This window comes from Somniosus microcephalus, chromosome 1 (genome assembly GCF_052327205.1).
Source record: "Somniosus microcephalus isolate GS21.2 chromosome 1, FLI_Smic_1.0, whole genome shotgun sequence".
NCBI classification, from domain to species: Eukaryota; Metazoa; Chordata; class Chondrichthyes; order Squaliformes; family Somniosidae; genus Somniosus; species Somniosus microcephalus.
The window spans coordinates 111,030,842-111,055,169 of NC_140987.1; the positions used below are offsets into that span (position 1 = coordinate 111,030,842).

Consider the following 24,328-nt stretch of genomic DNA (forward strand, 5'->3'; position numbering starts at 1 on the left):
AGCCAATTACTTACTGATAAAGTGTAGTCACTTTTGTTATGTAAGCAAATGTGACAGTGGATTTGCACATAGCAAGCTCACAAACAGTAATGAGATAAATGACTAATTAATTTGGGTTTTTTTTGGTAGTGTTGATTGAGGGGTAAATGTTGGCCAGAATACCAGGAGATCACACCTGTTCTTCCTCAATCTTGTGATTCAATCTTTTAAGTCCACCTTGGTGGGGGGTCTAAACCCTGACCCCGGGGAGGGCCAGGCTGAAGGACTCCTGCTCCTCCTGGCCCATAAACATTGCTCCCCGAGGCCGAGGCCACCTCATTGCAGCCACTGGGAATCCCGAGCCCCGGGATCCCCGGCCGCCTGCAGTAAAACCTGCAAAGCAGGTTAAAGTAGAGGCTTCAGGCCTCATTATCATATGCAAATTGCCAACCCACCTCCTGGCAGCGGGTTGGCAGCCCGCACCCCCCCCCCACCCCCCCCCGTCCCTCCTGAGTTACAGGTGAAAGTGGGCGGGTTGGAGGCGGGTTGGGGTCGGGATAAAGTGGGCGGGTTGGGGTCGGGGTTCACCTTTAATTCAGCTTTCACTTCCCCCCACGCCTCCAACCCACCCGTTCTTACCTCTGAAAATTCCGGCCAATATGTATAAAACGGGCTGCCAATTAGTTATTGTCCATTTTGCACTGCCATCAAGGACAAATTTAAGCCCCTCTACCAAGTGACCTTTCGGTAAGTTATTGACACCTTGCTGCTGGGGTGTGCTTGGAAAGTGTCCCAGTCACAGTATGTCATGCTTTAAGGGATATAAGATGAAACAAGGAATGACAGAGTGATCGCAATGCAGCGCAGCTGGATTGGCCACACTCATCATGATTTCATCATCCATACCTGCCAATGACTGTGGGGTTACTCGGACTGCTTGTCAGCAAGGAGCTGGTTGAGCTGTGTCATCTGCTGCAAGGACGCCTGCAGTCAACCTGCACCTTAGCATTGGCACTGTCAGTAACAGGCAATGCTACTCAACTTTTTTGGCTTTGCCACTTGCCAATCTAGCATAGACATCATCTGCACTATCAGCCAATGCACAGCATGCTGATGTATGAAACAGCTCGCAGTTGTATCAAATAAGCCAACTATTTTATCTCCATTCCGACTGACTAGCAACAAACGCATGACACAAAAGACCAATGACCCACACTGTTGTATTTCTCAAATGTGACCTTAATGGCGGTCATTGGTTTCATCTCCTTTCACTGGCACCATTTCCTCTTGCTTTTCCTCACCTGTGCCATATAACTCACACAGTGCTATCTCCACAAGCTCACTAACTGAAGCTCTAGGGATGTGTACAGCTGTGCTGGTGCCTGCACATGTTGGTGAGAAGGAGATAGAATGGCAGCCTGACAGCACTGCTAGTGGGCCAAGACAAGGAAGCACCTCACAGCAAATCCTAGCAAGCTGCATTCTCCTGGTGCAACTTTGCTTATGTTCCTTACAGACTGTGCATCTCTAAAAAACTCTGTTCCGGTTTCCCTGGCTTGCAGTGATCTCAAAAGATGCTGGGAAACATAGAAACATAGAAGATAGGAGCAGGAGTAGGCCATTCGGCCCCTCGAGTCCGCTCCGCCATTTAATGAGATTATGGCTGATCATCCAAATTCAGTACCCTGTCCCTGCCTTCTCCCCATATTCCTTGATCCCTTTAGCCTCAAGAAATATATCCAACTCCTTCTTGAATATATTTAATGAATTGGTCTCAACTGCCCTGTGTGGCAGAGAATTCCATAGGATCACCACACTCTGGGTGAAGAAATTCCTCCTCATCTCAGTCCGAAATGGCTTACCCCTTATCCTTAGTCTGTGACCCCTGGTTCTGGACTCCCTGGCCATCGGGAACATCCTTCCTGCATCTAGTCTGTCTAGTCCTGTTAGAATTTTATAAGTTTCAATGAGATCCCCTCTCATTCTTCTAAACTCTAGCGAATATAAGCCTAATTGACACAATCTCTCCTCATACGTCATTCCTGCCATCCCAGGTATCAGTCTGGTGAATCTTCGCTGCACTCTCTCCATGGCAAGAACATCCTTCCTCAGATAAGGCAACCAAAACTGCACACAATACTCAAGGTGTGGTCTCAACAAGGCCCTGTACAGCTGCAGCAAGACATCCTTGCTCCTGTACTCAAACCCTCTCGCTATGAAGGCCAACATACCATTTGCTTTCTTAACCGCCTGCTGCACCTGCATGCTTACCTTCAGCGACTGGTGCATAAGGACACCCAGGTCTCGTTGCACTTCCCCTTTTCCCAATCTATTGCCATTCAGATAATAATCTGTCTTCCTGTCTTTGCCACCGAAGTGGATAACCTCACGTTTATCCACATTATACTGCATTTGCCATGCATCTGCCCAATCACCCAACCTGTCCAAATCATTGGAAGATGACCAGCAATGCATCTACTATTTCTAAGGACACTTCCTTAAGTACCCTAGGATGTAGATTATCAGGCCCTGGGGATTTATCGGCCTTCAATCCCGTCAATTTCCCTAACACCATTTCCCTACAAATGCTGATTTCATTCAGTTCCACCCTCTCATTAGACCATTTGTTCCCCGACATCTCTGGGAGTTTATTTGTGTCTTCCTTTGTGAAGACAGAACCAAAGCATGTATTTAATTGGTCTGCCATGTCTTTGTTTCCCATTATAAATTCCCCTGATTCTGACTGCAAGGGATCTACTCTTGATTTTACCAATCTTTTTCTCTTCACATATCTATAGAAGCTTTTACAGTCAGTTTTTATGTTCCCTGCAAGCTTACTCTCATAATCTATTTTCCCCCTCTTAATTAATCCCTTTGTCTGCCTTTGCTGAATCATAAACTGCTCCCAATCCTCAGGTTTGCTGCTTTTTCTGGCCAAATTATATGTCCTCTCCTTGGATCTTATGCTATCCCTAATTTCCCTTGTTAACCACAGTTGAGTCACCTTTTTTGTTTTATTTTTATGCCAAACAGGGATGAACAAATTCTGTAGTTCATCCATGTGATCTTTAAATGTTTGCCATTGCCTATCCACCGTCAACCCTTTAAGTAATGTCCCCCAATCCATCCTAGCCAACTCATGCCTCATACCATCATAGTTTCCTTTATTTAAATTCAGGACCCTAGTGTCTAAGTCAACTACTTCACTCTCCATTTTAACGAAGAATTCTATCATATTATGATCGCTCCTCCCCAAGGGGCCTTGCACAACAACATTGCTAATTAATCCTTTCTCATTATATAATACCCAGTCTAAGATGGCCTGATCTCTAGTTGGTTCCTCGACATATTGGTCCAGGAAACCATCCCGTATACACTCTAGGAATTTCTCCTCCACAGTATTGTTACTAATTTGGTTAGCCCAATCTATATGTAGATTAAAGTCACCCATTATAACTGCTGTGCCCTTATTGCACGCATCTCTAATTTCCTGTTTAATGCCATCCCCAACCTCAGCATTACTGTTTGGGGGTCTGTATACAACTCCCACTAACGTTTTCTGCCCCTTGGTATTTCTCAGCTCTGCCCATACAGATTCCACATCATCAGAGCTAATATCCTTCCTTACTATTGTGTTAATCTAATCTTTAACCAGCAATGCTACCCTACCACTTTTTCCTTTTTGCCTGTCCTTCCTCAAAATTGAATCCTCCTGGATGTTGAATTCCTAGTCTTGGTCACCCTGGAGCCATGTCTCCGTAATCCCAATTATATCATATCTGTTTACATCTATTTGCGCAGCTAATTCATCCACCTTATTACAAATGCTCCTCTTATTTACTGTGGCCCTGTTTGATTTACACCCTTGATTTCTCAACCTTCCACTTTTGCTTTTCTCCTTCCTGTCTTTTGTTTCTATCCTTGCTTCCTTTTCCTCTGTCTCCTTGCACAGGTTCCCAACCCCCCTGCCATTTTAGTTTGAACCCTCCCCAACAGCACTAGCAAACACTCCCCCTTGGACATCGTTTCCGGTCCCGCCCAGGTGCAAACCGTCCAGTTTGTACTGCTCCCACATCCCCCAGAACCAGTTCCAATGTCCCAGGAATTTGAATCCCTCCCCCTTGCACCATTCCTCTAGCCATGTATTCATCTGAAATATCCTTCTATTTCTACTCTGACTAGCACGTGGCACTGGTAGCAATCCTGAGATTACTACCTTTGAGGTCCTTTTTTAAATTTATCTCCTAACTCCCTATATTCAACTTTTAGGACCTCATCCCTTTTTTTACCTATATCGTTGGTGACGTAAGAAAACTACTAGCCACTTGATCTAAGCGTTAAACAAAGCTTTAATCAACTGTTTTACAACATGGAAGTCTAGTTGTGTCCTTCACTAGTTCCTGTTAAGAATGTCCTGCGCAAGCTGGGCCCATGCCCGAGTATTTATACTTCCCCTGGATAGCGCCACCCGCAGATCACTCAGTTGATTCATGTCAGTTGGTACCTATATGCACCACAACAACTGGCTGTTCACCCTCCCCCTCCAGAATGCCCTGTAGCCGCCCCAAGACATCCTTGACCCTTGCACCAAGGAGGCAACATACCATCCTGGAGTCTCATTTGCGGCCGCAGAAATGCCTATCTATTCACCTTACAATGGAATCCCCCATCACTATAGCTCTCCTGCTCTTTTTCCTCCCGTCCTGTTCAGCAGGACGACCCATGGTGCCAGGAAGCTGGCTGCTGCTGCCTTCCCCTGATAAGCCATCTCCCTTAACAATATCCAAAGTGGTATATCTGTTTGAAAGGGGGATGGCCACAGGGGACCCCTGCACTACCTGCCTGCGCCTACTACTCTGCCTGGTGGTCACCCATTCCCTTCCTGCCTGTGTAGCCTTTACCTGTGGTGTGACTAACTCTCTAAACGTGCTATCCATGATGTCCTCAGCATCGTGAATGCTCCAGTATGTATCCATTTGCAGCTCCAGCGCCGCAATGCGGTCTGTCAATAGCTGCAGCTGGATATACTTCCCGCACACATGGTCGTCAGGGAGACAGGAAGTGTCCCTGATTTCCCACATAGTGCAGGAAGAGCATGCCATGGGGCCAAGCTGTCCTGCCATGAATTACCCTTTAATTAATTCAAATTAAATTAAATCAAATCAATACCACTAATTACACTACAATTAAATGATATACTCAAGGGCCCTTGTTTACTACCACTCCCCGCTACACAACAGAGACCCTAGAAACTTTAAACCACAAAAATTGGCCCAGAAATTTGGGTCCCCACGGGTGAGTACGTGCAGGGTACTCACGCATAGGTCCAACGAAAGTGCTGGTTTTGTGCATGCACTGCGCCTGCGTGGGAAACCGGAACTTCCATTCCCTTAATCTAAGGGGTTCACAGGTCGAACGCGTGCGCCAGAGAGGCAGCGCGTGCGCCTGGAACTTATGTTTTTTTTGCAGGTTTTTCCGGGAGGTTAAGTCTCCAGGAGTTACACTTTTAAAAAGCCGTCGCAAGGCCTGCTTTTAACAAGGTAAGTGGTGAATTAAGTAAAATTTAAAAAAGTTTTCCCACAGGTTTATTATTTTTAAATACTTTAAAGAAAGGTAAGTTTATTTTTAGCCCCGTTAGAAACTGTAATTAATTTTTTCAAAAATTTAATTTATTGTTTAAAATAGTTATTTTATGTAATTTATAGTTATTTTTAAAATGTGATGTTTTAAAAAAACATTATTTGAAGTTTTGGTTATGTTTTGGGGCTGATTTGTATTTATAGTTTTGACAGCTCTTCCTGTCAAATTTATGAATGGGCATTCCCTGCTACCATTGGCTCTCCATGGCCCACGTGATCCCAGGGGACACTTCGAACGAACTGCACCCCTGGGATACGCAAGCACTGCGCGCCGGCAGTTGGAGGAGGCCCAGGATCGGAAACCTACGTGGGCCCACAGCACAACGGCTGGCACACTAGGTAAGTGCAGGTCGGAGGCTTGCACCCGCGGGAAGCCTCTGACCCGAATTTCTGGGCCATTAAGTTTGGAAAAAAGCGAGAAAGAGAGAAATACTCACCAACCAATCACTTACCTGCTTTCTGGTGACGTCACACTTCGATTACTTTTTACTTCTCGTTGCTGCCGCTGGTGTGTCTGGGCCGCTCTCTCTCTGTCCCCGCTCGTTAACTCCTCAGTCTCCGCGCTCAGTCTCCACCCAGGGCCGCTCTCGCTGCTGCCGGCTGTGTGTCTGGGCACTCTCTCTCCCCGCTCGTTAACTCCTCGGTCTCCGTGCTCAGTCTGCACCCAGGGCTGCTTTCGCTGCTGCCGCTGGTGTGTCTGGGCCGCTCTCTCTCCCCGCTCATTAACTCCTCGGTCTCCGCGCTCAGCCTCCACCCAGGGCTGCTCTCGCTGCTGCCGAGGTGTTCACTTTGCTTTCATTATTTACTACTAGAAACATTGGCAATAAAATCTTATGCTTTTGCATTAACTCATTTTATTTTAAAATTCCAATGTATCTTTAAGCGAATGGGGGAGGGACAGCAATATAAATAGCAGTGAAGAATTTGTTAAAACTACAGAATCAAAATCACAGCATAGATTTGAAATCATCTGAATTATGTTTTAATTTAATTATAAATAAATGCCTTTGTCCAAAATAAATGTGCAAACTGTGCAGTCTCCGACCAGTTCCAACCTAAAATGGCAATTGGGATCCTATTTACATTATAGAGCCCCAATTTCCATATTAGAAGGGGCCTATCTCCTGAAATAGGCGAGCACTTTGGACACTCGGCCGTAGGCCCCGTTTAAAATGGAGCCGTCCACAACGCCAGAATTAATGGGGCAGTAAGGCTACCGAACCCATTCTGAGGCCATTAGCGTCCAGTTAACACAAGGGCACTCAAAATCGACCCCATCGTGTCTGTAGGTGACAAAGGTATGAATGAGGGTATCAGTGGCAGATGGGCTGAGGTAAGGGTGGAGTTGGGCAATGTTGGGACAGTGAAGATAGACAGTCTCTGATGGAGAGGGTTTGGCACCGGAAGCTCAGCTTGGGGTTAAATGCAACACTGAGGTTGCAAAAAAATCAGGATAATCCTGAGACAGTAGCTCTGGAGGGGAACAGAGTTGATGGCTAAGGTTTAGAGTTTGTGGCAAAGGCTGCAGATGATAGCTGCTCTAATGCTCCCTTGCTGCCACCACCACCCCCGCCCCCCCACCCTCGCCACCACCATTCCCCACTGGAAGTAGATGGTCCCAGAGATGCTTCAAAAATTGTTTTTTAAAAGTTCTGCTCCGATATTCGGAAGTCCAGACTTCAACCACTGTTCAGAACCCACCCACAGTGGGGATTACTTACACTCATCAGGAGGCTGGTATGTCTCATCCTACTGGGTGCCCTTGACCTCCAAACTTATGGCAGGTTCCACTGAGGCTGAGAAAGTGGGGACTCACAATGCCCTAAACAGTAGCAGACAAATAGCACCAATCCAAAAACACACCATAAAAATATTAAATATGGCAGTTTGCAGATCACAACACTAAATAAAACACCAATTTAGTGCCTCATTATTAAGAATCAGTGCTGAGACTGATAGCAATAGGGGAGTAGAATGGAGCACCTAACATATTAACAATGACATTGTGTTTATTCTGTACCTCATTACAGACAGCACTTTATGCTAAGTAAGGTTGAGTTAATGCCTTGTGAAATATTTGTTTGTACTTGCGTAAAATAAATATTTTAGAAACAAAATAAATAAAATGAGATTAATTCTTGATAGCCTTGGTGCATCAAGCATCAAACTATAAGGACACACATTATTCCATACAACCAGCCAACAGGCTCAAAGCCTCTGCCATTACATAGCTCTAATGTTATTTATGAGGGCACTTATTTGAGCCAACATGAATGACAAAGAAATAACTGCCTGGCACTCAAGCTTCAGAAATTATAGTGATTGTGGTGAAAAAACGAATAAAACAATTACATGTTTCTATTCTTTTCAAATAGGAGGGGGATTTCTAACAGCCTGAAGTGGCACAATTATGTTATTTAGTGAACAGTAGTAATTTGGGAGGTGTGTGCGCATTGTTTAGGAATGATCATTTGCACAGCAGCATTCTGCCTTTTCTTTTTACTTTATGCTAGTTTGTTCTGAGATGAAGAAAACACAACTTCATCAGACATCCACTCAAAAAGCTTGCAGTAGCCAGGATCTGAAGCTCAAATTCTGCCGTGATTATTTTTGTATGAATTCATTTTTGTATGCACATCCCCTCACGATTGTCAAGAGGCTGGAATGCCTCATCGGACTCGGCATAATGCCTTCAGTCTTGCACCGGGTCCCATGTTCATCAAGGAAGAGAGTCCTTGCCCATGGCCCCACCCACTGAGCAGGCCTTGCAAGGGCAAAGACTCTGTCGCTTACAAGGACAAGTGCAAAATCTCAAATGAGGTCAGGAACAGGATCTGGCATATCTGGGTCCCAGCCTTTTCCTGAACCAATCTTCCAGGCCCCTACCAGAATTAGATGAATCCGATGGAACAGCTGAGGAAATTCAGCCCCGTCTGTCCAAAAAGCAATCACAAGTCACAAGATTACTAAATAGACAAGGTTGTCTATAGTGACACCATAAATCTCGGCCAGAATGGAGATGATTGCATAATTCCCCCACCAATCACACCTGGATACACACTGCCGTAAGTGACTGGGATTAATTGTGTACACATAATTTGTATTATGTAACTATCCTCTGCTCACTGCATTTTGCTGCAGAAATAATCCTACTTTTATTGGTGGGCTTTTTTATAGTTTCGATCATGAGTTTGTAGAGACTGTTTAAATAGACTCTTCTTGCTGTTCGTTAAGTAAATAGACTTTGTTTGCTGTAAAATAGACTCTGTTTTCCATATGTCCTGCCATAAATCCCAACCCACCTCCAACTGATTATTGACACCAATGTGTCAGCCATTCATTTTAGATTTAAAAGAGTCCTTCAGCCCATCTTAGCTCATCCATCCAGAATTAGTCTACAGTCCCCCCATCACAATATCCAACTGTCTCCTAAATGATTCCAAGGTTTTTATCTTCACTATCCAACCAAAATTCCATTCTATCAGTTGATTAGATTTTGTGTGAAGGAAAGCTTCTTGATGGCAGCCCTAAAATTACATTTTCTGTACAATTTCTTACCTTCTGTCATTCTATCGTGCCACCTCTTTTCAAGGCTAGGTTCCTGAGCAAGAAAGCTGATTTTTTTTTTTAATTGAAGAATTCAGGGGTGCCGGCCACTTGCCTGGATCCCATTGGTGGGGTCAACATGCAGTATGGTGGAGGTCAGTTCACCTCCACTCACTGGGCATGTAAGCAACCACGACCATGCTGGAAGTTCTGCCCCTTACAAAGGCATTGAGGAAACTCCTGGAAACCGTGGAGACTTGACCCAAACTAAGCCTTCTCCGGTGGCAGCCTCCGGGCTCAGGTTGTGCATGGCCTTCTCTTGAAAGAAAGAAGAGAGTGCTTTAGTGACATCCTTGTGAAATGTTTGGAGAATGTACCTGTCATGGTAGAATTATTAGTATGCAGTGTGTAAGATGTGAGATGTGGGAAAGTATGGGTTGCAATAGTGCTGGCTGTGTGAGTATGAAGAGAAGGAGGTGGAGTGAAGGGTGGGGCAGTGAATGTAGGAAAGTGAAGGGAAATGGTTGGAGGGGAGTATTGTGAGTAGTGACATAGAGGTGGTGGAGGTGTGAGCAGAGAGTAAGAGAGCAATCTTGTCACCTTGACAACTCTGGTGAGGTCATTGAACTTCTTTTGGCATTGCACCCATGTCCTGGGAACTAAGTTCCCAATATTGACCTCCTCTGCAACCTCTTCCCATTGGCGGTGGAATTGTTGCCTGGAGGGCTTTTTGCCCCCTCGGGGGAACAGGATCTCTCCCCTCCTGTTCACTGCTTGGACCAGGGCCTCCAACATGGCAATAGAGAACCTGGGTGCCCTATCTGGTCCTCTTCCAGCCATTTTCTTTAATCTGGGAAGTTTCCCTGTTGTCTGCAGCTAAAGTGTGCCTCCCCTTTAAGAGGTGCTGGCTATCTTTAAGTGGCATTAGCAACAGTTCCACAGGTGGCAGTCAGTTTTTGGTACCTTGCCCAACTAGCCATTATTCACGCGTGAGTCTTAACAGTGACTGTTGGCAGACTTTTCAACAGCAAGGGACATCGCAGCTGAGCCCTATCCTCTTCCTACCTGGTATCAATAAATAGATACTTTCAGCAGGGGTCAGCAGATGGTAATCAGGAGCTGGAACCCTGGCCAATTCTCCCATCGCTAATCCCGGGTGCTGAAGTTAAAGATAGTGTCCCGAGAGAGATCAGCTAATTTAGCACAGATTGGGGATTGAACCTCAAACTTTTCTGGTTTGTATGCCTCAGCCACTCACTGGATAAGTTTGCTGAACCATTGGAACGGTCGTACCTTTCTAGCAGAACTGTATTTAATGCACCAATCAAATGGATGATCAAATGATTTTACTAGCATCCCCGGTTTCTTTTGAAGTCTGCTGCACAATGTAATCCTTACTTTAGGTGGACAGTATGTTCCGAAATCATAATTTTCCTTTCATTTCTATGAATACAGCAATAAATGAAAAAGGTACAGTACATTTTCTGTCTCAGTGGTGAGAATGAGTGCTACATAACAATCCCACTTTGGCAGCATATCATTAAATAGCCTCTGTTCATCCATTCCTACCATAAAATTCTGACAATCCTCATGACCCTTTGTATTTCACCTTGTTATTACGAAAGGGAGCAAATTGTTACCTCACTGGATTTGGCATAATCTAATGACTTTAGAATCAAAGGGAAAAATCTTTCTTGAAGAAAACAGTTGAATCACATTATTGGTTTACATCTAAGGCAGAGCACATTTATAAATAGGGAATAACAGACACCAGGGAAAAAATTGCAAGGCATTACGCCAGTGGAGAGATCAAGGTGACATTATAAATTGCTCAAGCATGACTTGACTGCTTCATGAACACTATCTAAAAAAAAAGACTTGCATTTATGCAGCGTCTTTCACAACCTCAGGACGTCCCAAAATGCTTTGTAGCTAATGAAGTTCTTTTGAAGTGCAATCACTGTTGTAATGTAGAAAACGCAGCAGCCAATTGCGCACAGCAAGGTCCCACAAATAACAATGTGGTATTGACAAAATAATCTGTTTTAGTGATGTTGGTTGAGGAATAAATATTGTCCAGGACACCGGGGAGGACTCCTCTGATCTTCTTCGAAATAGTATCATTGGATCTTTTACGTCCACCTGAGAGGGTAGATGGGGGGCCACGACTTAATGTCTCATCCAAAAGACGGCACCACCAACAATACAGCAGTCCCTCAATATTGCATTAGAGTGTCAGTCTAGATTTTGTGCTCATGTTTCTAGAGTGGGACTTGAACCCACAAGAATGCTGTGATTAGGTTACTGCCTTCCATTTATTTTTTAATACTCCGAATACATATATATGTATTCATATGATGCTTGGAAGCTGAAGTGCAGAGGGAACTCAAACAGTAGAAAAAGTGCTATAGAACCTTAATTTCATTGACGTTGTCATGGTGCTTACATTCAAACTTGTGATGAAGCAATTCTTCCAACTATTGCTGTACAACATTTCTCATGACAGAGCATGGAGCATTATTGGTGACAGGGATATAGGACTTTGCCTTTTTTATTAAAATCTAGTAGGATGCAGAGGGCCCCAAAATTCTGACAGTTTGCTATGGTGCAAAACTGGTGGATCTTACAGGGATAGGGGGTGTAGGAATTTGGAACTTAGAGAGGATATATCAGTTTTATACAAAAGACTGCGGATGCTAGAAATCTGAAATGAAAACAGAAAATGCTGGAAATACTCAGCAGGTCAGGCAGAGTAATGTTTCAGGTCGATGATCCTTCGTCAGAACTGGAAAAAGTTGGAGATGGAACAGGTTTTTAAGCAAGTGCAGGGGCAGGGAAAGGGGGGGGAGAGGAAAGAACAAAAGGGAAGGTCTGTGATAGGATGGAAGGCAGGAGAGATTAAGAGACAAAAGGGATGATGGTGCAAGGCAAAAGTATATGGTAATGGGATGAGTTAAGAAACAAAAGATGACTCTAGATGAAGTGTAAATGGCAATGGCAGAATGATCGACAGCTGCCATGTGAGAGAGAGCAAAAAAATGGGAAGAAAAAGATAGGGGCAGAGGTTATGGTCTGCAATTGTTGAACTCAATGTTGAGTCCAGAAGGGTGTATAGTGCCTAATTGAAAGATGAGGTGCTGTTCCCCGAGCTTACGTTGAGCTTCATTGGAACAGTGTAAGAGGCCGTGGATGGAGAGGTCAGAGTGGGAGTGGAGCGGAGAATTAAAGTGACAGGCGACCGGAAGCTCGGGGTCATGCTTATGGACTGAACGGAGATCTTCCGCAAAGTGGTCACCCAATCTGCGTTTGGTCTTCCCAATGTAGAGGAAACCGCATCGTGAGCAGCGAATACAGTACACTAAATTGCAAGAAGTACAAGTAAATCGCTGTTTCACCTAGAGTGTTTGGGGCCCTGGGCAGTGGGGAGGGAGGAGATAAAAGGGCATATGTTGCATCTCCTGCGCTTGCACGTGAAGGTGCCGGGCGAAGGGGAAGGCTTGTTGGGGGTGATAGAGGAGTGGACCAGGGAGTCGCAGAGGGAGCGATCCCTTCGGAATGCTGAAAGGGGAGGTGAGGGGAAGATGTGTTTGGTGGTGGGATCACGCTGGAGGTGGCGGAAATGGCAGAGGATGATCCGTTGAATGTGGAGGCTGGTGGGGTGAAAGGTGAGGACAAGGGGAACCCTATCGTGGTTCTGCGAGGGAGGGGAAGGGGTGAGTGCAGAAGTGCGGGAAATAGAATGGACACGGTCAAGGGCCGTGTCAACCACAGTAGAGGGGAATCCTCAGTTGAGGAAAAAGGAAGACATGTCGAAAGCACTAGTGTGGAAGGTGGCATCGTCAGGGCAGATGCAGCGGAGACGGAGTAACTGGGAGAATGGAGTAGAGTCCTTACAGGAAGCGGGGTGGGAGGAAGTGTAGTCCAGGTAGCTGTGGGAGTCAGTGGGCTTATAGTGAATGTTTGTCAATAGCCTATCCCCAGAGATGGAGACAGAGAAGTTGAGGAAGGGAAGGGAAGAGTCGGAGATGGACCATGTGAAGGTGAGGGAAGGGTGGAGGTTGGAAGCAAAGTGAATGAAATTCCTCTGCCTGGCTGAACTTGTTCTCACATTGAACATCTTCTCCTTTGACTCCACTCACTTCCTCCAAATTAAAGGTGTTGCTATGAGAACCCGCATGGGCCCTAGCTATGCCTGCCTTTTCGTGGGCTGTGTGGAACATTCTTTGTTCCAGTCCTACTCAGGTCCCCTCCCTCACCTCTTTTTCCAGTACATTGATGACTGTATTGGTGCCGTTTCCTGCTCTCGCCCTGAACTAGAAAATTTCATTCACTTTGCTTCCAATTTCCACCATTCCCTCACCTTCACATGGTCAATCTTCGACTCTTCCCTTCCCTTCCTCGACTTCTCTGTCTCCATTTCTGCCGATTGTAATGATATCAGCAAATAGTGATGTTATTTGCCTGTTTGATTATGATGCCTTACCAGCATGTTTGCATGTATTGATTACTTATGCCTGACCAGCAGAGGTCATGTGACAGAGACAAGCAGTTTGGTTTAGTTTCAGTTTCGCTTTAGATGGATTTCTAACATGATGTCTCCTGTAAATGCTGTTAACTGAGTTGAACATACTTTAGATAAAAAGTCATTCTCTTTCATAAATGTCTCGTCATTGAACCCACAAAGAAATCAATACATGGTGTCAGAAGTGATTGAAAGAGATAAAGAGGAAAAATCTGAAGTTAGCAACTCGACGAGATAGTGGCAAGTAAGCTACCCAGTGAAATCAGCTCTCCACATAATAGCAAGCCAAAAGAGAAAATCGTTACTTACCTTGGAGAATAGTTAACGAAGTGAAAAAATGGAAGGATTACACCCACCGGCAAAGCTTCAGTTAACAGGTAATGTGGCTGAAAATTGGAGGAGGTTCAAACAACGTGTGGGGTTGTATTTAGCAGCAATCGGAGCTGACGAGAAAAGTAATAAAAAGAAATCGTCACTGTTCTTACATGTCGTGGGTGATGAAGCGCTGGAGGTGTATAATAACTTCAGGTTCGCTGCTGATGGAGACAAAATGAAGCTAGATAAAGTAATGGAACAGTTTGAGGCCTACTGCATACCTAAACGTAACGTGACATTTGAGAGGCACAGATTTTTCACATGTGTACAGAAAACGGGTGAGACTATTGATCAGTATGTGACTGAACTAAGAAACCAAAGCAAATCGTGTGAATTTGGGGGACTGACAGACTCGCTGATAAAAGACAGACTGGTGTGTGGTATTCCAGATAATGGTCTAAGGGAAAGACTGCTAAGAGAGCAAGATCTAGACCTGGGAAAAGCCATAGCACTGTGTAGGGCTACAGAGACTGTGAAGTTGCAGGCAAAGGAGCTGTTCGGTGACAGTAGCTGCAACGTGGATGCAGTGAGAATGAACGGATACAAACCGTTTAACAAAAAGAGCGCCAATGTGAAAAAAGAGGTGTGGCCAGCGAACGAAAATGAAAGGGACAATCGAAAGTCATGTAGTCGATGCGGTACACAGCATCCACCAAGAAAGTGTCCAGCATATGGTAAAACATGCAATAGTTGCAACAAAAACAACCATTATGCCCGTTGCTGCAAGAACCAAGCGCAACAAAGCAAGGTCCATGCAGTAGATGAAAGCGAGATAGAGGAGTTCAATGTAGATGTTGTGTCTGAAAACAAAGAAGAAAAAAGAGACTGGATGTTGACACTAAAAGTGAATGACATACATATTCCATTTAAATTGGATACTGGAGCACAAGTTAATGTGATATCAGAGACTGATTTTAAGAAAACTAGACCCAGACCAAAGATACATGGAATCAAAGTGAAAGTGACAGGATACTCAGGTACTGAAATACCAGTGAAAGGAAGATGCATTGTCAAAGTAACACACAAGGACAGAGAGCACACGCTAGCATTAATCGTGGTGCCAAAGGATGTGCAAGCCATACTAGGTTTAAAAACCTGTGAGAGACTGAACCTGGTAAAGAGAGTCCTCGTTGTGGAAAGCGAAGGAGAGACAGTCTATGATGAACTCATGAAAGAGTACAATGACCTATTTAAGGGTCTAGGCTGCCTGCCAGGAGAACACACGATCAGAGTAGATAAAAGTATGCCAACGGTCATACATCCATGCAGAAAAGTTCCGTTTGCTCTTCAAAAGCAACTGAAGGCAGAGTTGGACAGGATGGAAAGCCTGAAAGTGATTCAGAAGATAGATGAGCCAACTGAATGGGTGAGTTCCCTTATCATAGTGGACAAAAAGAATGGAAAGCTCAGAATTTGCCTGGATCTAAGAGATCTAAACAGAGCAATAAAGAGAGAGAGCACTTCAAGCTTCCTACACGTGAGGAAATCATGGCACAGTTTTACAATGCAAGTTTCCGACACTTTGCCAAAGAGTGGAACTTTGTCCACACAACGTCAAGTCCTCACTTTCTGCAGTCCAATGGTCTAGTGGAAAAATCGGTCCAGACAGTGAAAAGACTGACGTACAAGGCAAAAGACAGTGGAACTGACTTCTACCAGAGCATGCTTGTATACCGCACAACGCCGCTCGAGTGTGGTAAGTCACCAGCCCAACTCCTTATGGGATGTCGGCTAAGGTCAAACCTACCCATCCCGGAGAACCTCCTGAAAACAAAAGAGGGGGAGAAAGTGAGGAAGTTCAAAGAACAACAGAAAGAAAAGCAAAAGTACTACTATGACAGAGGAACACAAAACCTACCTGAACTCCACACTGGTGACCAAGTAAGGTTCAAAGACAAAACAAACATATGGACTCAGAAGGGAACTGTCCTGAGTGAAGTTCAACCAAGATCATACACCATTCAGACAGATGAGGGTGCTGTTCTGAGAAGAAATCGTCGAGATCTTCCCATGGGACCAGCCACAGCAAGTCAGAAGACTGATACTGTTGAACAACCCGATCACACAGCTGAGAAAACATCATCTGAGGCAACAACTCAGATTCAAGGACAATCAATCAGAAAATCCTCAAGACACGTGAAGCCTCCTGAGAGACTCATTGAGCAAATTTAAGGACTATTGTTATAGAAGGAAGTAATGTTATCTTATTCTTTCTTCAAGTTCTAGTGGAGTTACATATTTCATGTGAACACACAAAGCAAGGTTAAAAAACCTTGATCATGATAATGATAATGTAAGTTCATTAAGTGTTACCGTTAAAATGCAGATTAATACAAAGAAAACATGTTGTTAGTTAAAAGTAAAATACTTTTGTTTTAAGAAAGGGAGATGTAATGATATCAGCAAATAGTGATGTTATTTGCCTGTTTGATTATGATGCCTTACCAGCATGTTTGCATGTATTGATTACTTATGCCTGACCAGCAGAGGCCATGTGACAGAGACAAGCAGTTTGGTTTAGTTTCAGTTTCGCTTTAGATGGATTTCTAACATGATGTCTCCTGTAAATGCTATTAACTGAGTTGAACATACTTTAGATAAAAAGTCATTCTCTTTCATAAATGTCTCGTCATTGAACCCACAAAGAAATCAATGCAGCGATAGGCTATCAACAAACATCCACTACAAGCCCACTGACTCTCACAGCTACCTGGACTACACTTCCTCCCACCCCGCTTCCTGTAAGGACTCTATTCCATTCTCCCAGTTTCTCTGTCTCCGCCGCATCTGTTCTGACGATGCCACATTCCATACCAGTGCTGCCAATATGTCTTCCTTTTTCCCTAACCGAGGATTCCCCTCCACCGTGGTTGGCATGGCGCTTGACCATTTCCCGCACTTCTGCTCTCACCCCTTCTCCCTCCCAGAACCACGATAAGGTTCCCCTTATCCTCACCTTACACCCCACCAGCCTCCACATTCAATGGATCATCCTCCACCATTTCCGCCACCTCCAACATGATCCCACCACCAAACGCATCTTCCCCATCCCTCCCCTTTCAGCATTCTGAAGGGACCGCTCCCTCCGCAACATCCCGGTCCACTCCTCAATCACCCCCAACAGCCCCTCCCCTCCCCACGGCACCTTCTCTTGCAAGCGCAGGAGATGCAACGCCTACCCTATTAACTCCACCATCCCCACTGTCCAGGGCCCCAAACACCATTTCCAGGTGAAACCGTGATTTACTTGTACTTCTTGCAATTTAGTATACTGTATTCACAGCTCACGATGTGGTCTTCTCTACATTGTGGCGACCAAACGCAGATTGGGTGACCGCTTTGCGGAAGACCTCCACTCAGTCCGTAAGGGTGACCCCGAGTTTCCGGTCGCCTGTCACTTTAATTCTCCACTCCACTCCCACTCTGACCTCTCTGTCCTTGGCCTCTTACACTGTTCCAATGAAGCTCAATGCAAGCTCAAGGAACAGCACCTCATCTTTTGATTAGGCACTTTACAGCCTTCTGGACTCAACACTGAGTTCAACAATTTCAGACTATAACCCCTGCCTCCATTTTTTCAGGTGGCAGCTGTTGATGATTCTGTCATCCCCATTTGCAACATTTAATCTCTCCTACCCCCCACCCTATCACAGACCTACCCTTTTGTTCTTTCTTTCCCTCCTCCTATCCCTGCCTCTGCATCTGCTTAATACCTGTTACATTTCTAACTTTTTCCAGTTCTGATGAAGGGTCACATACCTGAAACGTTAACTTTGTTTCTCTCTCCACGGATGCTGCCTGGCCTGCTGAGTGTTTCCAGCATTTTCTGTTGTTATTTTACACTTCCTCCCACCCCGCTTCCTGTACGGACTCTATTCCATTCTCCCAGTTTCTCTGCCTCCGCCGCATCTGTTCTGACGACGCCAACTTTCATGCCAGTGCTTTTGATATGTCTTCCTTTTTCCTCAACCGAGGATTCCCCTCTACCATGGTTGACATGGCCCTCCACCATGTCTGTTACATTTCCCGCACTTCTGCTCTCAACTCTTCCCCTCCCTCCCAGAACCATGATGGATTCCCCTTGTCCTCACCTTTCACCCCACCCTTTGCAGATGCAAATAAGATGTCTAACGCCTGTTTGAGACTCCTTTGCCAAATAGGTTGGGCCGGCTGCATTCAGGAAAACATGATCTATGCTTAAAGGGACTGCTGGAGGCTGCCACCAAAAAGGTAAGTTAGTTAAAAAATACTTAACTGACTGTGCATTGCCACTGTAGCGCTGAAGACCATTGCTGGCTTCCATTCGGCCTCTTCCCGATCACTGCCCCCCTTCCAATCACCTGTCCATCAATATTCGCACTAATTTTTTTTGGGTGCGTGGTCCCCCGCGTGGCCCATTCACTGTTTCGCATATGTGCAAAATTTAATATTGGAAAAGCCGATCCCAGGCTGCGCGGGACCAGCAGAGAGCTGCCGCAGGTTAGAGGGAACGTTGCTCTCCCTCATTCCTGATCAACCACAATTGCCTCCCCTATCTCCCAGGATCTACCTGAGGGATGCTGCCGGTGATGTAGAATCTGTGTGTGGAGCCAGAAGATGTAGGTGGGGTTTTAAATGAATTTTTTGCATCTGTGTTCACTATGGAGAAGGACGATGTAGACATAGAAATCGGGCAGGGGGACTGTGATATACTTGAACATATTAGCATCGAGAGGGAGGAGGTACTAGTGGTTTTAGCAGGCTTAAAAGTGGATAAATCCCCAGGCCCGGACGAGATGTATCCCAGGCTGCTGTGTGAGGCAAAGGAGGAGATTGCAGGGGCTCTGACACAATTTTCAGAACCTCTCTGGCCACAGGGGGTGTGCCAGAGGACTGGAGAACAGCTAACATAGTACCATTATTCAAGAAGGGTAGCAGGGATAAACCAGGGAATTACAGGCCAGTGAGCCTAACATCAGTGGTAGGGAAATTATTGGAAAAAATTCAGAGGGACAGAATTAGTCTCCACTTGGAGAGGCAGGGATTAATCAGGGTTAGTCAGCATGGCTTTGTCATGGGAAGATCATGTCTGACCAATTTGATTGAATTTTTCGAGGGGGTGACTAGGTGTGTGGATGAGGGTAGTGCTGTGGATGTGGTATACATGGATTTCAGTAAGGCTTTCGATAAAGTCCCGCATAGGAGACTGATCAAGAAGGTAAGAGCCCATGGGATCCAGGGTACCTTGGCACATTGGATCCAAAACTGGCTTAGTGGCAGAAGGCAGAGGGTGATGGTGGAAGGTTGTTTTTGTGACTGGAAGCCAGTGTCCAGTGGGGTACCGCAGGGATCGGTGCCGGGTCCCTTGCTGTTTGTGGTCTACATTAATGATTTGGATTTGAATGTGAAAGGTATGATCAGTAAGTTCGCAGATGACACAAAAATTGGTGGGGTGGTAAATAGCGAGGCAGGTAGCCTCCGTCTGCAGGACGATATAGATGGGTTGGTCAGATGGGCGGAACAGTGGCAAATGGAATTTAACCCTGAAAAGACTGAGGTGATGCATTTTGGAGGGACTAACAAGGCAAGGGAATAAACAATGAATGGTAGGACCCTAGGAAAGACAGAGGATCAGAGGGACCTTGGTGTGCATGTACATAGATCCCTGAAGGCAGCAGAACAGGTGGATAAGGTGGTTAAAAAGGCATATGGGATACTTGCCTTCATTAGCCGAGGCATAGAATATAAGAGCAGGGAGGCTATGATGGAGCTGTACAAAACGCTGGTTAGGCCACAGCTGGAATACTGTGTGCAGTTCTGGTCGCCACACTATAGGAAGGATGTGATTGCTTTGGAGAGGGTGCAGAGGAGATTCACCAGGATGTTACCTGGGCTGGAGTGCTTCAGCTATGAAGAAAGACTGGGCAGGCTGGGGTTGTTTTCCTTGGAGCAGAGAAGGCTGAGGGGGGACCTGATTGAGGTGTACAAAATTATGAGGGGCATAGATAGGGTAGATAGAAAGGAACTGTTTCCCTTAGTAGAGGGGTCAATAACAAGGGGGCATAGATTCAAGGTAAGGGGCAGGAGGTTTAGAGAGGATTTGAGGAAGAACTTTTTTACCCAGAGGGTAGTTGGAATCTAGAACTCACTGCCTGAAAGGGTGGTAGAGGCAGGAACCCTCACAACATTCAAGAAGCATTTGGATGAGCACTTGAAATGCCATAGCATACAAGGCTACGGACCAAATGCTGGAAAATGGGATTAGATTAGACAGGGCTTGATGGCCGGCGCGGACGCGATGGGCCGAAGGGCCTCTTTCTGCAAGGCCACCTTGCCCAGGCAGCTCACCGTTCACATTTAATTGAGGCCCAATAGCGGGTGTGCCTCGGGCCAACTCCTTCCAGCACAGCAATCATTCCCCAATACTCAGCCATATAGTCCAATATGGACTTCATGGGGGAAAAATTCAGTATCGCCCTGTTTGGTGCTCGATTATCAGCCGTGCGCAAAGTTTAGCGCCTGGCGCTAATTATTGCCTCCAACTGCAAACTTGGCTTTTATCACTCCCGGAGTTGATTGGAGCGCTAAATCAGGTGCTACACACCTCTCCTAAGGTGCAAAGGCCGAGGAGCGCTGGCGAAGCTCATGTGATGTCAGTCAGCAATGGAACACAGACACAATGAACCTGGCCAGTTCTTAAAGGGGAGGTTTGACCTTGCTCTCCATCCGCATCCTGCTCATTGCAACCTTGTATCTCAGCCTGGAGAGACCTGTACATCAAATCTGCTGGAAAGAACAATGGAGAGGCCCAGGGAAAGAGCTCAGGGTGCAGCCCCCACGGTCTCTTCTAAATCGATACAAGGAAGGGCAAATCAAAATGAACCTGCAAAGTGCTGCTCAGTACCCAAAACTCCGTCACACAGCGTTGAATCTCTCCAGAAGTCTCTCTCTCTCTCTCAGAATGCGTGATGCAAAAATGTCACCAACAAAAAAAGGCAGGAAGCGGTCGCCTTTAAATAGCGCTCCCCCAGTTCCTTCCTGACTGCAAAACGCTCCCCTCAACCTGTCGTTGCTAGCGGCAGGCGGTAAGGCAGGGGGCGCCACTCAATATCCGGTCCGGGGCGCTACTGGGGCATTGCACACTCAACTGACATCACGATTTGCCGGCGCAGGAGATCGTGGCGGTAGCGTTTGGCGCTGCTGCAAAATGTCTCGTTAATTTCGCGAGCGGCGCAAACATCGCTGTGCACAGGTGCTTGTTGCTTTGCACCCCATTAGCGCCCTCTTAAGGCGCTAACGGGAGGCACAAACCAATTGAATTTTTCCCCCAATATGCACAGATTATACTCTACCTTTTCAAGTGACGTTTTCCTACTGAATTTTCCCTCTGTAGTACAGTCATTGCTTTGGCAATTTACACAAGTTCATACATGCTGCTGCTAAAACAAACGCACAATGTATGAGAACACAAAACATGCAAATGTCTCTTTTTTTTATTAACCTCTTTTACTCTGAAAGTATTATGCCCAGCCCAGTGAAGCAATCAGAGGTAAGTGCTACATTTTTTTCTACTTATTAATAATTAACTGTTCTAAAGAAGCCTGATAAAGTGCAGATAAATGAAATGAAAACCTGCCAAGAAATAAAATGTGCATTGGCAGAATGCCTAAAGTTTTTTCATTTCCACTTCACTCAAGTACTCCAATACACATACAATCAAGCAAGTGATTGTTTTCTGTTTTCTTAGTCGTGGTGGGGAACTGACAGACTGCGATTGAAATGCAGCTTCATTTCTTCACTTTAACTGAGCTATGAATTGACAAGTCAAAGAAGTCTGTGTAATTTTACTTGGTATATTCTCAAAGTGCAAAGCGAGCCTAGTTGGTGAGACAATTTAGTATCATTAAGCAGTCTAAGCCTCATTCTCTCATTATCTCTCATTATCTTTATTTTTAAAGCTTCAATTTTGCTTTGAAATTCGGCTAAATATGCTAAACAGTTGCATTTGATGGATGAAGAAGTTACTTCATTTTGTACTCTTGCCTTTGTGATCTCTTATCACGGTAGTGCCTACCATTGATATAAATTCACCAAGACAAAGAAAAACGTTTTAATTAAAAATTTTCATAATCGTCAGAATAAAGTTTAGACTGCACAAACCACAATAATGAAGAGGAGAATGAAAGATTAACAATTCCAAATGGTGATGACAGTTCTGATTATATAAATTATCCAGTGTTGACAATACTGACATGAAATATGAAACTTTATAAAAAAACACAAAATAATTCTAAAACAAGTAAGATATGAAGACCTTTCTGCAATAAAAATACATGAAGAGCAAGGATCCATTTCCAAACAGTTCTCACTAGAACTGCAGGTGCAGACTATGTGAATGGGGTTGGCATGTTGAGCATTAGGCTATTTCTCACCCAATTCCTTCCCTGTGATTTCGCAGCCAGATTATTTTTGTTGCATTGATGCCTCATGCTAGGGGTTCCAACTCTGGTTGGAGGCATTCCTGGAGGTTTAATCACATGACATTCTGACCACATGACATCTGACTATGTGATGCCTGATCACATAACTTCTACAAACGTTCTTGCATTTACCTTATAAAGGTTAGGTACTCTGTAGTTGAGTATTTTTGCTTGTGGTTTCGCACTATTCCCTTTGAAATTATATTTTAGTCTCTACCTCAATAGCCACGTGTGGTGAAGTATCCCACAGTCCAATAGCCCTCAGTTCAGGAAACTTCTTCCTCCCTCCTTGGTTCTTCCAGTGAGAATCCTTGGTCTCCATCCCCTTGTTTCCCATTTGCCCACCAGCAATGATTCCCCTATGGTGTGTGGACATGTTGCCGTGCATCAATCATGCATCACAGCCCCAGGACATCACTGCAGGAGTTCCTCAGGGCAGTGTCCTAGGCCCAACCATCTCCAGCTGCTTCATCAATGACATTCCCTCCATCATAAGGTCAGAAGTGGGGATGTTCGCTGATGACTGCACAGTGTTCAGTGCCATTCACAACTCCTCAGATGAAAGGTCTTTGACCTGAAACGTTAACTCTGTTTCTCTCTTCACAGATGCTGCCTGACCTGCTGAGTATCTCCAGCATTTTCTGTTTTTATCTCAGATAATGAAGCAGTCCGTGGCTGCCTGCAAGAAGAACTGGATGATATTCAGGCTTGGGCTGATAAGTGGCAGGTAACATTCGTTCCACACAAGTGGCAGGCAATGACTATCTCCAACAAGCAAGCGTCTAACCACTGCCCCTTTGACATTCAACAGCATTACCATCACTGAATCCCCCACTATCAAAATCCTGGGGGTCACCATTGACCAGAAACTTAACTGGACCAGCCGCATAAATACTGTGGGCCAGAAATTCAGTGGGCTTTGCGCCCAGTTACCGCCCAAAGAGGGCTTCTGCGCAAGTGTAAGAGGGTGCGCTGATATTCAGCGCTGCGGTAATGGCGGCGGTAGCCGGTAGCGCTGCGCCGACACCGATGACGTCATCGGTGTGCGCAGTGCCCCGGTTCCGCCCCGCTTCCGACCCAAACCCCATATTTAGTTGCGGCCGCCTCTTCTGCAGTGGCCGCAAACAGCGAATGAAAAACGGGGCCGTACTGCTGCGCTACTGGGGCGCTTTAAGGTGGAGGTGCGGCCGGCCGCTTTTTCGGCGGCCGCCTGCCCGCAGCTCCTTCCCCGGCCTCCTCCACCCCCCCCGCGGCATTGCCAGCTGCTTTCCGCGAGCCCGGCACTTCTCCGTGGTGCCGGGCTCATTTGCCGGCACAATCCAGCGGCGATCTCGCTGTTGCAGGCACCTCCCCCTTAAGAGAAGGAGGAGGCCTGCAGTACCGCAGCCTGCCGCTCCGCAGCGGGTGGCGCAGCGGGGCCTACAGCGCAGAAATTCAGTTTCAGCGCCCCAAGCGGGGGCGGGCACACCCTGGAATAGCGCCCGGTTCCGACTTGGGGTGCAAAAGCCGAATATCTGACGGGCGCACCTGGCTCCGCGCGCAGCGCTAACTTTTGGGCGTTAGCCTGCTGGCGGGCCTTAACTGAATTTCTAGGCCTGTGGCTACAAGAGCAGGTCAGAGGCTGGGTATTCTGCTGCGAGTGTCTCACCTCCTGACTCCCCAAAGCCTTTCCACCATCTACAAGGCACAAGCCAGCAGTGTAATAAGAACATAAGAACATAAGAAATAGGAGCAGGAATAGGCCACTTGGCCCCTTGAGCCTGCTCCGCCATTCAATAAGATCATGGTTGATTTTGGGCTCAAAACCA

General features: G+C 45.8%; 1 pseudogene; it reads right to left on the bottom strand.

The window, feature by feature from the left end:
* The window catches only part of LOC147124289 (uncharacterized), a 239,189-nt pseudogene extending 220,825 nt beyond the window's left edge, over positions 1-18,364 (bottom strand).
* Between the last annotated feature and the right edge of the window lie 5,964 nt (positions 18,365-24,328).